Source organism: Chlorocebus sabaeus, chromosome 23 (assembly GCF_047675955.1).
Source record: "Chlorocebus sabaeus isolate Y175 chromosome 23, mChlSab1.0.hap1, whole genome shotgun sequence".
In the NCBI taxonomy this organism is placed as follows: Eukaryota; Metazoa; Chordata; class Mammalia; order Primates; family Cercopithecidae; genus Chlorocebus; species Chlorocebus sabaeus.
In genome coordinates this window covers 4142686-4155709 of record NC_132926.1, presented here as the reverse complement: position 1 = coordinate 4155709, position 13024 = coordinate 4142686, and the positions used below count along the sequence as shown (strand labels likewise).

Below are 13024 nucleotides of genomic sequence, written 5' to 3'. Positions count from 1 at the left end.
GGGCACGGTGGTTCACGCCTGTAAGCCCAGCACTTTGGGAGGCCGAGGTGGGCGGATCATGAGGTCAGGAGATCGAGACCATCCTGGCTAACACATGAAACCCCATCTCTACTAAAAATACAAAAAATGCAAAAAATTAGCTGGGTGTGGTGGCGGGCGCCTGTAGTCCCAGCTACCAGGGAGGCTGAGGCAGGAGAATGTCATGAACCCAGGAGGCAGAGCTTGCAGTGAGCGGAGATTGCAACACTGCACTCCAGTCTGGACAACAGAGGGAGATTGACTCTCAAAAAAAAAAAAAGCTCCAAGAAAACACCAAATGGCGGATGCAGCAGGCGGGGGAAGGGGGGCCTGGAGGTCCTGGTGGCCCTGGGATGGGGAACCGCGGTGTCTTCCGCGGAGGTTTGGGCAGTGGCATCCGGGGCCGAGGTCGCGGCCGTGGACGGGGCCGGGCCGGGGCCGGGGCCGCGGAGCTCGCAGAGGCAAGGCCGAGGATAAGGAGTGGATGCCCGTCACCAAGCTGGGCCACTTGATCAACGACATGAAGATCAAATCCCTGGAGGAGATCTACCTCTTCTCCCTGCCCATTAAGGAATCTGAGATCATTGACTTTTTCTTGGGGGCCTCCCTCAAAGACGAGGTTTTGACTTTTGAAGATTATGCTGGTGCAGAAGCAGATCCGTGCTGGCCAGCACACCAGGTTCAAGGCATTTGTTGCTACCGGGCCACGTTGGCCTGGGTGTCAAGTGCTCCAAGGAGGTGGCCACCGCCATCCGTGGGGCCATCATCCTGGCCAAACTCTCCATTGTCCCTGTGTGCAGAGGCTACTGGGGGAACAAGATCGGCAACCCCACACTGTCCCTTGAAGGTGACAGGCCGCTGCGGCTCTGTGCTGGTGCGCCTCATCCCTGCACCCAGGGGCACTGGCATCGTCTCAGCGCCTGTGCCCAAGAAGCTGCTCATGATGGCTGGTATCGACGACTGCTACACTTCAGCCCGGGGCTGCACTGCCACCCTGGGCAACTTCACCAAGGCCACCTTTGATGCCATCTCTAAGACCTACAGCTACCTGATCCCTGACCTCTGGAAGGAGACTATATTTACCAAGTCTCCCTATCAGGAATTCACTGACCACCTTGTCAAGACCCACACCAGAGTCTCCGTGCCGTGGACCCAGGCTCCAGCTGTGGCTACAACATAGGGTTTTTATATGAGAAAAATAAAGCGAATTAAGCCTGAAAAAAAAAAGAAAAAGAAAAGCCTAAATAAATAGGCTGGGCATGGTGGCTCACACCTGTAATCCCAGCACTTTGGGAGGCTGAGGCAGGTGGATCACCTGAGGTCAGGAGTTCGAGACCAGCCTGACCAACATGGAGAAACCCCGTCTCTATGAAAAATACAAAATTAGCTGGGTATAGTGGCTCATGCCTGTAATCCCAGCTACTCAGGAAAGCTGAGGCAGGAGAATCGCTTGAACCTGGGAGGCAGAGATTGCAGTGAGCTGAGATCATGCCACTGCACTCCAGCCTGGGCAATAAGAGCGAAACTCCATCTCAAAAAAAAAAAAAAAATCACCCAGAGGCAAATCCTGGCATATTTTCTTCCAGTTCCTTCTCTTACATGGGGGTGACACTTTCTGCTCCACCTAAGGAAGGTCATGGCAGACACATGATTCTACATCATTACATTGAGGTATCAGGGCAGCCGGGGACGGTGGCGCATGCCTGTAATCCCAGCATTTTGGGAGGCCAAGGCGGTGGATCACTTGAGGTCAGGAGTTTGAGACCAGCCTGGCCAACATGACGAAACCCTGTCTTTACTAAAACTACAAAAAAATTAGCCGGGCATGGTGGCGCATGCCTGTAGTCTCAGCTACTTGGGAGGCTGAGGCACAAGAATCGCTTGAACTCAGGAGGCAGGGGTTGCAGTGAGCCACGATTGTGCCACTGCACTCCAGCCTGGGTGACAGAGGGAGACTCTGTCTCAAAAAAAAAAAAAAAGAAAAGAAAAGAAAAGAAAAGAAAAGAAAAGAAAAGAAAATGAAATATCATGACAGGCATCATCACTCTCATTTCACCAACAGGGAAATTAAGGCCTAGGGCAGGTCAAAGGTCACACAGCTAAGAAGGGCTAGGGCTGAATGTGAATGTAGGTCCCTGAGGCCAAGTTCCAGAATCTCACCATGCCAGGATTCTTGGTGGTTGTTTTTTGTTTTGTTTTGTTTTGTTTTGTTTTGAGAAGGAGTCGTACTCTGTCATCCAGCCGAGAGTGCTGTGGTGCGATCTTGGCTCACCACAACCTCCACCTCCCAGGTTCAAGCCATTCTCCTGCCTCGGCCTCCCAAGTAGCTGGGATTACAGGAGCACACCACCACACCCGGCTAATTTTTGTATTTTTAGTAGAGACAGCATTTCACCATGTTGGTCAGGCTGGACTCAAACTCCTGACCTCACGATCCACCTGCCTTGGCCTCCCGCAGTGCTGTGATTACAGGCATGAGCCACCGCACCCTGCCCCACACCAGGATTCTTTCGAGGAAGTTCATTCCCTCACTCCTGCACACATTCATTTCAGCATGCCGAGGGCCTTGTGGGTCCTGGCCTGTGAGAGACTGGGAGTGACAGTCTAGCTGGTTGCAGTCCTGCCGTCAACCAGCTTCCATTCTAAAGGCTTAATGTCTGCAGCCCAGGGCGCCCGCTACCCGGCCTGGCCCAGCATGACCGAGTGGGGAAGGCGCGATGCCCCTTCAGAAGGACTCATCACTGCCCAGCCTTCAGCACCTTCCGGGTCCCCTCAGCTCTCAGATCGAGGTCACCCTCTTCCCTGCTGGCCAGTGACTGAGCAAGTGGTATCAGGGCCTCTTCTGTCTAACGGGGACTCCTCTGTCAGGCACTTAGATCCAGAGCTCCTCTGCTGGTGCCCTCTGCCCAATCCCCTTCCTCCTAATTTTTTTTTTTTTTTCCTTTTTGAGACAGGGTCTTGCTCTATTGCCCAGGCTGGTCACTGTCCCCTCTGGTACATTCTTTGTCCCCATCAGCCTAGTAAGCTCCAGGGGCTGGCAGCTGGCACAGAGGAGGAGGCTGCACTCCCTGACCTTTCTATGCTGCACCCAGTCCTGTGCCCATCCTGTCCTCAGACCTGCCAGGGCCATGACCAACCTGCCAAGGGCGTGGGAAACTGTGTGACCCTGCTCTAGGAGGAGGTGGAGCAAGCGGAAGGTAGGGGAAGCTGCTGCCCCAGTAGGTTTAGAGGGAGGGTGGGGTGGGGGAGTGGCAAGGCCAGGCAGGTGAGGATGTGTGGGTGAGATTGTGTGAGTGTCTGTCTGGCTCTCCTGGGTGGGGCTGGATGAATGTTTGGGCACAGGCAGCGGCTGTCACATGGCCTGGCTGCGGGTTTGGGACAGAAGCCAGGTAGGTGGGCTGTGTCAGGCACAGCTACAAACTGTGCCAAGGAAGTGGACCAGTCAGGGTCCCGGGGAAACTCCTGCCTTGGCAGAAGATGCTGGGGACATGGGATGATTTGGGGAGGTCTTCCAAGGCCCATGGTGCTTCATGGAGCCAGGGCCCAGGGCAGGGAGGGCTGTAACCCTGGCTTGCGTGATTGGCTGAGCACAGACAGATGGAAGGGGGTGTGAGCAGCCTGCTAGGTGGATGCCTCAGTGAGGGGGGAATGGGTGACCAGGTGATTGAGACCCCCAAGACCAGGACCCCACTGTCAGGCCTGTGGCTTCCATACACCTGTGGGAAGTGTTCCCCTTTGAGCACTGAGGCCATCAGCTTCAGCTCCACACTCTTTCCAAACAGATAGAAGTCCTTCAGGTAACTTAAAAGTCACTTCTCCTGGCCTTCCCCAGAGGAGAAAGGAGAGGGGTGCCTGTGGGCAAGTGACCCTCAGCGCTGGTGGAGGGCGCAGCACAGAGACTGCCTGCATGTGGGAGGCCCGCAGCAGACCTTGCCCAGACATCAGGCCTTGTTTGAGGCAAACTGTAAAATTATTATGATTTAGACCAGGCACAGGACCCATGCCTGTAATCCCAGCACTTCAGGAGGCCATGGCAGGAGGATCTCTTAAGCCCAGGATTTTGAGCCTGCAGTGAGCTATGACTACACCACTGCACTTCAACCTCGGCAACAGAGGAAGACCCTGTCTCTAAAATAAATAAATAGGCTGGGCGTGGTGGCTCATGCCTGTAATCCCAGCACTTTGGGAGGCTGAGGCAGGTGGATCACCTGAGGTCAGGAGTTCGAGACCAGCCTGACCAATATGGTGAAACCCCATCTCTACTAAAAATACAAAAATTAGCTGGGCATGGTGGCCTGTGCCTATAGTCCCAGCTACTCAGGAGGCTGAGATAGGAGAGTTGCTTGAGCCCGGGAGGCGGAGGTTGCAGTGAGCTGAGATTGCACCACTGCACTCCAGCCTGAGCAACAGAGTGAGACTCTGTCTCAAAAAATAAAAAATAAAATAATAATAATAAAATATAAAGTCCAACAGAGATTAGAAGTTAAACAAAAAAAAAGTAAAAGAAAAAAAAGTAAAAAATAAAAATACAGGCCGGGTGCGGAGGCTCACGCCTGTAATCCCAGCACTTTGGGAGGCTTAGAAGGGCGGATCACAAGGTCAGGAGATCAAGACCATCCTGGCCAACATGGTGAAACCCCGTCTCTACTAAAAATACAAAAATTAGCTGGGCGTGGTGGCAGGCGCCTGTAGTCCCAGCTACTCGGGAGGCTGAGGCAGGAGAATCGTTTGCACCCAGGAGGCGGAGGTTGCAGTGAGCCAAGATCGCGCCATTGCACTCCAGCCTGGCAACAGAACGAGATTGTCTCAAAAAATAATAATAATAATTAAAATTAAAATTAAAAAAATAAAAATACAAGCATAATTATTACAGTTTAATTTTCTGCAGTGAAGCATCTATAGATGAAATGTCATACTGCATGGAATTTGCTTTAAAAGAACCCTGGAGTGTGGGAGGGTTTGTGTGGAAGTAAATAAAATCAGCCTCTGCTGGGTAACTTTTAAAGGCAGGCAGTGGGTACTTGGGAGTTTTAAAAAATTCCCTCCCTTTACCTTTGTGTATATTTGAAAGCTGTTGTAATTAAGCTTTAAAAATAATCTAGGTAAAGTATTGGTTAAAAAAAAAAATGGTGGCCCATGACCAGCACCTTTTGGACAACTCTGGACTATGACAGTCCGAGTCTCTGTATTACACAGAATTTTTTTTTTCTTTTTTCTGTCTCCATTTTTTTTTTTTTTTTTTAGAGGAGTGCAGTGGCCCAATCACGAGCCTCTAACTCCTGGCCTCAAGCAATCCTCCTGGCTCAGCTTCCTGGGTAGCTGGGACTACAGGTGTCCACCACCACACCTGGCCTAAAACATTTTGAATCATGGTAAAATGCACATAAAACATGCCATCTTAGCTATCTTTTTTTTTTTTTTTTTTTTTGAGACAGAGTCTTGCACTGTCACCCAGGCTGAGACACAGTAGCCCTCTCTCAGCTCCCTGCAAACTCTGCCTCCTAGGTTCAAGGGATTCTCATGCCTCAGCCTCCTGAGTAGCTGGGATACAGGTGTGCACCACTGCGCCTGGATAATCGTTGGATGTTTAGTAGAGACGGGGTTTTGTCATGTTGGCCAGGCTAGTCTTGAACTCCTGGCCTCATGTGATCCATACACCTCAGTCTCCCAAAGTGCTGGGAGATTTCAGGCATGAGCCACCACACTGGCCTCTTAACCATCTTAGAGTGTACAGTTCCGTGGTGTGAAGCACATTCATACCAGTGTGCCACCCATCCCCAGAGCTCTCTTCCTATTGCTGTTGTAGTTTCACAATGACTCCTCCAGACTTCTTCCACCCCCAACCCCTTGCCATAAATCACTGCAACTGCGGGAATGCAGCCCAGGAGTTCCTGAGCAAAGTACCCTGTTACCATCTGGGGTGGTAGCTCCACCTGGACTTAGCTGTGGGGCTGGTCCAGGTTTCCGGTGGCCTGTAATCCCAGCACTTAGGGAGGTTGAGGCAGGTAATCTCACACCTGTAATCCCAGTGGCGCATGAGTGGGTCAGTTGGACTGCCTGGACTTCCGGGGCGTGAGTCCTCACGGGCTCCTGAAGGTCTGAGCTCTGCCCTGGAGCAGGCACCTGAGCAAGTCATGGCAGCTCTCAACTTCCACCCTAACCTCCTGCCTGGGGCTGCCCCAGTCACCCCGGGGGTGGGGGGACCCATGGAAGAGGAAGCAGGAGGAGTGAATGAAGGCTCCTCCCCAGCTCTGCTGACTCAGGTCCAGGAGTCCACTTTGACCCCAGGTGCAAGAGTGGAGAGGGCTAGGGAGGCTGGGTGGGTGCACGGTCCCACTGGCTCCACCCCACAGCCACAACACCCCTCTGTGACACAGCTTTAGAACAATCTTGGGCTGGATGTGGCGACTCACAGCTGTAATCCCAGCACTTTTGAAAGCTGAGGCAGGAGGATTGCTTGAGCCTGGGAGTTTGAGACCAGTTTGGGCAACATAGACTTTGCCTCTATTTTACAAAAAAAAATTTTTTTTTTTTTTTTTTGAGGTGGTGTTGTGCTCTTGTCACCCAGGCTGGAGTGCAATGGTGCGATCTCGGCTCACTGCAACTTCCACCTCCCAGGCTCAAGCCATTCTCCTGCCTCAGCCTCCTGAGTAGCTGGGATTATAGGCGTGCGCCACCACACCTGGTTAATTTTGTATTTTTAGTAGAGATGGGGTTTCGCCATGTTGGCCAGGCTGGTCTCGAACCCCTGACCTCAAGTGATTTACCTGCCTCGACCTCCCGAAGTGCTGGGATTATAGGCATGATCCACCACACCCAGCCTAAAAAGCAATTTTAAAAATAAATAAAAAATTTTAAAAGACCAGTCTTGGAGGACTGGCAGAGCTAGGGCCGGCACCAGGAGTTATCTGTTAGCCTGCACTTTGCAAGGTCTGAAACCCTTAGCTGCTGCCTCTCCAGGAACACCCAGCTCTCCTCCTTCAGGCTGGGGCCTGGCCCAGCTCCAGCGGAGAGAGGACAAGGGAGGGCAAGGACTGAAGGGCGGCCAGGGGACACACAGCTGTCAGGTCCCTGGACATGCCCAGGGGATGCTGCCTGCTTTACAAATGAAGACTCCAAGGCTCGGGAAGGTCACCAGGAAGTCACGGACAGGACTGGGATTCAGAGCCAGGGCTGCCTTGCTTCAGCTCCTCCTCCTGGTTAGAAAACCGTCCTGAATTGTCTTTTTGCAGATGGTGGCTTGGAGCTGGGTATGGCCAACACCTGTCAGGCACTGGAAGAGGAACTGGGGGAGTCTGGATATGCGCTGGCCACCAGTCCCCCACACTCAGGGCTCACTGTCTCTTAAGGGTGACAGAGGATAATGCACTGTGACAAGCACCATCACAGCAAAGAAACAGAAAAAGCCCGGAGCAGCAAGAGGATGGGGTGATTAATTTTGCCTTGAGGGTAGAAGGAGGGGCCTTGAGGACAGTGGGCACTCTTAATGGACTATCCCAACAACCAGTCACGTAGGGATGAGGACACAGAGGCAGCCCCCAGAGCAGAGGTGCACGGAAGCAGTAGCAGTGGCTTGGCCCGAAGACTAAAGGAGTTGCAGAGCCAGTCTTGAAGCTGGGACCATGCCTCCCCAGCGGAGGAGTGTGGGGACAGAATGCATAGGCTACAAGGTTCCCTCGGGGGCAGAGTAGGGGGTGGCTGGGCAGCAGGAAGCCAAGGCAGGTTGTTGCAACAGTTAAGAAGAAAGGTGATGAGGCCAGAGGTGGTGGCCAGAGAGATGAGGAAATTCCTCCTCACCAGGATGGCTGCAGGATGATACAGTCCTGGCCACTCACAGACAGCGTGGATGCAGGAAGATACAGCACAGACCCACAGCAGTGAAGGTGCATGCCGGTGCGGGCAGGACTCAGCCCTCCAGCACTTCAAGACAGGCCCATGATAAGCATTCTGTCCTTCTGATAAACCTCCCCATAAAGAAAAGGGAGAAGGACCAACTCACCTTCACAGATGCTGCCACTTGCCAGGCACTGTGCAGGGTGCTTTAGAGCACCAAACCCAAAGTGCTGGTTCACTCAATCCCTTTTAGAGATGAAGAAACTAAGGCTCAGAGAGAGAAATTAAATTGTCCCAGGTCAGCCAATTCAGGAAGTGGGTGCATCCAGGGAAGTTGGTTTCGCTTCCCCTGGCCTGGTGCCCTAAGTGCCCCACCCCGTGGCATCTGAGCAGTGTGGCTCCCATGCCAACTCTACAGGAATGTCATGTCTGGGGGCAAGTGGCCCCTTGCAGGGGCATCTGCTGTGCAGGCCCAGGACGGTAAACAAAGTTCACTAAATACAAGTTCCCCCCATCCCAGCAGGAGTCCAGCTTGGCCTCTCCCATGCTGTCCAGGGAAATGCTGGAGGGAAAAAAAGAGGCCTGGCCTCCTGTTGGCTTCTACCTCCTCACCTCTGCCCAGCCCACTTTCTTCTCCCAAACGCCTCAGCAAGGCCACGGGAGGCCAAGGTCAAGGGGATGGGGTGAGAACAAGAGGCAGCCCGCATGGACAGGAGTGCAGTGTAGCAGTTGAGCACCTTCTTTTATATTTTTATTTTTTTGGAGACGGAGTCTCGCTCTGTCACCCAGGCTGCTGGAGTGCAGTGGTGTAATCTTGGCTCACTGCAACCTCCACCTCCGAGGTTCAAGTGATTCTCCTGCCTCAGCCTCCTGACTAGCTGGGACTATAGGCGTGTGCCATCACACCTGCCTAATTTTTGTATTTTTAGTAGAGACGGGTTTTCACCACGCTGGCTAGACTAGTCTCGAACTCTTGATCTCAGGTGATCCACCTGCCTTGGCCTCCCAAAGTGCTGGGATTACAAGCATGAGCCACCGTGCCCTGCTTTTTTTTTTTTTTTTTTTTGAGGCGGAGTCTCACTCTGTCACCCAGGCTGGAGTGCAGTGGCACGATCTCCACTCACTGCAAGCTCCGCCTCCCGGGTTCATGCCATTCTCCTGCCTCAGCCTCCCAAGTAGCTGGAACTACAGGCACCCGCCATCACGCTCTGCTAATTTTTTGTATTTTTAGTAGAGATGGGGTTTCACCGTGTTAGCCAGGATGGTCTCGATCTCCTGACCTTGTGATCCGCCTGCCTCGGCTTCCCAAAGTGCTGGGATCACAAGCGTGAGCCACCACACTCGACCTTTTTTTTTTTTTTTTTTTTTTAGACAGGGTCTCATTCTGTCACCTAGGGTGGAGTGCAGTGTTCGATCATAGCTCACTGCAGCCTCGAATTACTAGGCTCAAGGGATCCTTTTGCCTCAGCCTCTCGAGTAGCTGGGACTACAGGTACCACTGGCTTGGCTAATTTTTTATTTTGTTGTAGAGACGGGGTCTTGCTATGTCGCCCAGGGAACTCCTGGGCTGAAGAAATCCTCTTGCCTCGGCCTCCCAAAGTGTTGACATTACAGGCGTGAGCCACTGCACCCAACTCAGAATCTGAGTTTTCATCAGAACTTATCTGTGACCCCTCTGTCTCTCCCTCATGCCACTTCTAGCAAGTGGATTCTTACAAGAACCTTCGTTCAAACCCTCTCATAAACATCTCTATCACCATCTCTCCCACTCAGTCGACAGAATGAACACCTTCTCGGCAGCTTCCAGCTTCCAGGCCCTCCTTGGCCCGTTTCTTTCCCTAGAGACCCAGGGGACCCAACCTGCCTGCCTGCCTGTGCCACCTCACAGGCCCCATGTCCAGCTGCGTGCACAAGCTCCTCTCTCTCAACACTTCGGAGGCTCCCAGCACCCACTTCAAGAGGCTTCTCTGGGTCTGCTCTCGGGTGCCACCTTTGTCCTTTCCCGCCACTAACCTTTCCCACCCAGGGCTTGGACCTCACTAGCGAGCTGAACGTGCCCTGCCTTCTCTAGCACTGCTATATGCTCTGCTGGAAACACTCCTCAGTGGAAATGCTTCCAGGACCATCTCAAAAGTCATTGCTCCAGTGAGGCCTTTCCTCCGGTCCCCCAAACAGCCAACTAGGTTCTTGCTCTGAAACTCCATCTGTCCCAATGAGTAACCCTACCAAGGCCTGAGACCCAGAGCAGCTATTAATGAGTTTTCTTAGACAAGTTCTCTGAAGTCTGGCACTTCTTTAGCAATTCTGGCTGGGCGCACGCCTGTAATCCCAGCACTTTGGGAGGCAGAGGCAGGTGGATCACCTAAGGTCAGGAGTTCAAGACCAGCCTGACCAACCCCATCTCTACTAAAAATACAAAATTAGCCGGGCATGGTGGCAGATGCCTGTGCCACCCAGCTACTCGGGAGGCTGAGGCAAGAATCACTTGAACCTGGGAGGTGGAGGTTGCGGTGAGCTGAGATCATGCCATTGCACTTCAGCCTGGGCAACAAGGGTGAAACTCCATCTCAAAAAAAAAGTTGCCGGGTGCAGTGGCTCACGCCTGTAATCCTAGCACTTTGGGAGGCCAAGTGGGGAGGATCACGAGGTCACGAGATCGAGATCATCCTGGCTAACACGGTGAAACCCCATCTCCACTAAAAATACAAAAAATTAGCCAAGTGTGGTGGTGGGCGCCTGTAGTCCCAGCTACTCGGGAGGCTGAGGCAGGAGAATGGCGTGAATCCAGGAGGCGGAGCTTGCAGCGAGCGGAGATCACGCCACTGCACTCCAACCTGGGTGACAGAGCAAGACTCCGTCTCAAAAAAAGAAAAGAAAAGAAAAAATTCTTCTGGTCAGGCATGGTGGCTCAGGCCTGTAATCCCAGCACACTAGGAGGCCCAGGCAGGGAAATCATGACCTCAAGTGATTTGCCCACCTTGTCCTCCCAGTGTACTCGGATTACAGGCATGAACCACCAAAGTGCCCCGCCAGAAGTTCTTCCTAGAGGTTCTATGTTGTCCGAACAAGAATTGGAGCCGGGTACTGTGGCTCATGCCTGTAATCCCACCACTTTGGGAGGCCGAGGCAGGCAGATCACGAGGTCAGGAGATCGAGACCATCCTGGCCAACATGGTGAAACCCTAGCTCTACTAAAAATACAAAAATTAGCTGGAAGTGGTGGTGTATGCCTGTAATCCTAGCTACTAGGGAGGCTGAGGCAGGAGAATCACTTGAACCAGGGAGTCAGAGGTTGCAGTGAGCCAGGATTGCACCACTGCACTCCAGCCTGGTGACAGAGAGAAATTCTGTCTCAAAAACAAAAAAACAAAAAAACAAACAAACAAAAGAATTGGTAAGGACACCACAGAACACAAGGGGTTGCAAATTTGTGCCGTGGGCCAAATTTGTTCCACAAGTGACAAGTTTTTTTTTAATTGAGGTGTGCATACCATAAAATTAGCCGTTTTAAAGCAAACAATTCAATGACATTTGTATATTCATAATGTTGTGCAACCACTACCTCTATCAAGCTCCAAAACATTTTCCTCATCCCAGAAGGAAACCCTATGCTCCTTAGGCAATCACTCTGCCTTTCTCTCTCACCACAGCCTCTGGTTCTAATCTGCTTTCTGTTTGTATGGATTTACTTACTTATTATAAATGGCATCATTAACACATATGGGCTTTGTGTCTGGTTTCTTTCACTTGCCATAATGTTTTGGAGGTTCATCCATGTTGTAACAGGTATCATCAGCATATCAGTATTTCATTCCTCTTTTTCTTTTCTTCTTTTTTTTTTTTTTTTTTTGAGACAGAGTCTTACTCCATCAACCAGGCTGGAGTGTAGTGGCGCAATCTCCATTCATTGCAACTCTGCCTCCTGGGTTTAAGCAATTCTCCTGCCTCAGCCTCCCGAGTAGCTGGGATTACAGGCTTGCTCCACCATGCCTGGCTAATGTTTGGTGTTTTCAGTTGAGACGGAATTTCAACATGTTGGCCAGGCTGGTCTCAAACTCCTGACCTCAAGTGAGCCACCTGCCTTGGACTCCCAAAATGCTAGGATTACAGGGGTGAACCACAACATCACATAGGGCCTTTTTTTTCTTTTTCTTTTTCTTTTTTTAAGATAGAGATGGGGTTTTGCGAGTTGCCCAGGCTGTTCCTGAACTCCTGGTCTCCAAAAGTGCTGGGAGATTTCAGACATGAGTCATCACGTGGCCTCATTTCTTTTTTATAGCTGAATAATAGTCCACTGAATGACTCTACCATAGTTTGCTTACACTCTCATCAATCGTTAGTTTGGGCCGTTTCCACCTTTTGGCTCTTTGACTATTGTGACTAGTACTTCTAAGACCATTACTTGTTTGAGGAATATAATTGCTGGGTCATATGGTAACTCTATGCTTAACTTTTGAATTAGAAACGGTGTTTTAATTTCTCGAATATGAATTCCTTACGTGTCTGTCTGTTTTCATGTCTTCCTACTGTCTTACAGTAGGAAGCTCACGACTCATTTGCGTAATTTTTCTGGCCCCTGAAGGCACCTGATTTTGCTGCCCCTAGAACACTTTGGAGGCAAAAAGAAAATAACTTTGTGCCCAATTCAGCCAGAGTCGTGGGGTAAAATCTTTTCACTTCTCAAAGCACTACCGTGGTTCAGCTACTGTGGTTCAGCCCCAAAGCGGGGAAATCGTATTTTCCGGAGAGGAGGCGGCTACAATTAGGGAGGTGAGGGACCTCACGCGCCTCTCCCTTGGAGGAGGCGGGCTAGGCGAACGGCGGGGGAGGAGGAGCCGGCTGGCTGTGCGCCCTCTGGGGCGTGGGCCGCGCTTGGGGCTGCCCACCCGTCGTGTCCGAGCTGGGGCGCTCAGGGAGGCAGCGACGCGAGGTGCAGCCGGCCCAGGTTCCCCCGGCCACCGCCATGCGGCGCCTTGGCGGGTCGGGGCCGGGGGCGCGGTCGGGGCCGGGCGGGGCCCAGGTTGGCTCGCGGGTAGGCGGCCCCGCCCCCCACATCCGGGGGCCGGGGCCGGGCTGTGGGCTCGCCGCGCGCCTGTGAGTCAGGCCGGGTTTTCCCTCCGCCTTTGGGGCAGGCGATCGAGCGCCGCGGAGCGCGTCTGTCCCTCGCCAATCC

The 13024-nt window shown here is 52.3% G+C and overlaps 1 pseudogene; it reads left to right on the top strand.

Moving 5' to 3' along the window:
* Window positions 1–323: 323 nt before the first annotated feature.
* LOC119621904 (small ribosomal subunit protein uS5 pseudogene) lies at window positions 324–1198 on the top strand (annotated as a pseudogene).
* Window positions 1199–13024: the final 11826 nt, after the last annotated feature.